Below are 2,477 nucleotides of genomic sequence, written 5' to 3'. Positions count from 1 at the left end.
AGATATTCAATAGTAGCCTTCCCTGGCTTTATATTTGGTATCCTGTCACCCATCTTATTCAGGTAATTGCTATTTCCTTCGGTAAGTTGTCCTGCACAGGAGTTTCCACACAAACAGCAAACAGAAAGAAGCAATGAGTAATGGATAAACTAATAAAAGCCAGAATTGCAGAATTCTTCAAAAAAACACATCATATATATAAATTCAAGGATTGATTATTAGATTTGAAAGATTAGTCCAATGTATACATCAAAAGAATATTGCCCCAAAAATGCGAATAGAACAGAGGATTCAAAATAGGTTTTTAAATCACTTCAGGGCATAATTACCTTGCAACAATACTTGGAAAAACCAATAGATAAGTGGTAGTGAGAACATGCTGCATTCCTGATGGATTAATATTAAAAGGAATATAGGGTTCTACTTCAGTGATCGAGGTATCTTCCCTATCCAACACACAAAACAAAGAAAATACGACATTGAGAAAGAACATATAACCATTATTATAAGTTAATAAACAAACATTGAAAGTTACAAATCTCCTTAAATGAATTCAACAATAGTAGTCCTAGTTCACATAAAATTAGTTACTGCTCCCTGCTTGGATTAGCCATGAACTGTACTATCTATGCTGCACAAAGAAGGATTGAAACCAAAGCCTATATCTCTCCACCAAATGCATCTAATGTCTAGGTAAGTAGCACTGACTTTACCTTGCAGTAGATGTTAGTTTAAACCCATAGTACTGCAGCTTTATTTTCATGCAACCCTCAGTTACAACAACTGCCCACATGGTGACTACAATAAAAACACCTAATACAGCAAGCATGTATGGCCACCAACTCACGACATTGTCTGAGAGTTAAGTTAACATATGGCATACCAACATCTCGTACAGCGTATCTGTGTATCCAGTTAATATTCCAACACATATAATTAGAGACGAACCTTGACCTGAAACACACAAGCATTGAATTAAGAAGGCCACAATACTCAAAACATCGCAGTAATGTGCAGCTTCATCACTTTCAAAATATAAGAAAACAAAATCTTTAAAAAGCACACCAATTTTATATGAACTTTCCTTGACTTTGGACAAAGTGAAAGGCTGAAACTTTTAATGAATTTCTATAACTTCTATAATATTGGATAAAAGCATATTTCTCGTCTCAAGGTGAACATATGAGAAGAATATCACTATTTCCTATATTTCCACCAATCCAATAAGGTCTCTGCACATCGAATAAACTCTTTTGCTTAAAGCTCTATTTCCAGAGTTTTCCTCATTATAGATTCTAGAGAAAATAACCACTAGCTTTACATTTATTCGGTCAGTTACTCAGTTGTTCTTATTAAATTAAAAACTTGTCTGTAACAATTGAAATAAATAAGGAGTAAATATAATAAGAATGATACCAAATCCGGATTCTGATATAGTATCACAGATCCATGTCATAGTCATTGCACCATAAACCAAAAGTAAAGCAGTCACCATCACATGCTTAACCCTACAAAAACCATAAGAATTTAGTTTACAAATAAAAGCTCAAATATAAGGCATAGATGGAAAAAATGAATAGAGAACATGTGAAAATTATGTTTTAGTTTTATTCCAGGAAAAGGCTGAATATGCGTCATATCCTGTCAATTTCTTATGAGAAACAAAAGCATAATAAATTGTTGCTTTCATGTTTATATTGCTAAAGTACCTGTAACTGGCTACATAAATTGAATAAGGAAGAGAATAGCAAGAAAATATAATAGCTTCTAGTATTGCAAAGCCAAGTGAAATCCGCCATCTACAATGAAAGAATAATAGCATGCTTTGTAAGTAACGATAACTTTTCCTTTAGTAGTTTTTCCCTTTATTGTCGGACCTCTTTGTTTAGAGTCTTCATCATGACTCGAAGATTGATCCAATGCCATGGTACCAAGTAGAACATGTTTCAACATGATTCAAATAAAAAAAAGTTAGTACATTGCTATTTCTTGCAGTTGGGACAGAATTAATAACATACAGATGTTGAAATAAAAACATAAAAAAAATTAAAGATTTTATTTTGCACACAATATTTTAAACTTGAAAACATATCATTTCACTCGAAAGTTTCATCATGCATATCGTTTCCATAATCATAACTTGACAACATAGATGACAAATATAGTTGCAAAATGTGACTACCAAGAATTTTAGAAAACATAAAGGCAAGAGTAATTCACTCAAAGAAGACAACCAGGAAAGGGAAGTTCCACCACCAAAAATCGAGCATGATTCATGTATTACCTAAAGAGTAATGAACCCACAAAGGGCCCTGAATTCTATTATGGCCAAAGTCATCTCAGGTTTATGATTAGCATCCTTATAGAGATTTGGCTTCAACTTATGCAATTCTTTGGCCAATTCTTTATCCTGATGTGCCTGTATTGAAAGGGGTTTTGCCACTGAAAGTACCTATATTAAAGCATATGAAACACGT

General features: G+C 33.1%; 1 long non-coding RNA gene across 1 annotated transcript; it reads right to left on the bottom strand.

Annotated features, from left to right (window-relative positions):
- Nucleotides 1–895: 895 nt before the first annotated feature.
- Nucleotides 896–1,794, bottom strand: LOC120166964. Its single transcript, XR_005519991.1, has 3 exons — nt 1,710–1,794; nt 1,417–1,508; nt 896–954 (listed from the first exon to the last, which is right to left on the bottom strand). It is a non-coding gene; the product is annotated as an uncharacterized LOC120166964 (long non-coding RNA).
- Between the last annotated feature and the right edge of the window lie 683 nt (nt 1,795–2,477).

The sequence above is a fragment of the Hibiscus syriacus genome, unplaced genomic scaffold (genome assembly GCF_006381635.1).
Source record: "Hibiscus syriacus cultivar Baekdansim isolate YM2019G1 unplaced genomic scaffold, ASM638163v2 tig00111650_pilon, whole genome shotgun sequence".
In the NCBI taxonomy this organism is placed as follows: domain Eukaryota; kingdom Viridiplantae; phylum Streptophyta; class Magnoliopsida; order Malvales; family Malvaceae; genus Hibiscus; species Hibiscus syriacus.
The sequence above is the reverse complement of the archived record's forward strand: the minus strand, read 5'-3'. Positions and strand labels throughout refer to the sequence as shown.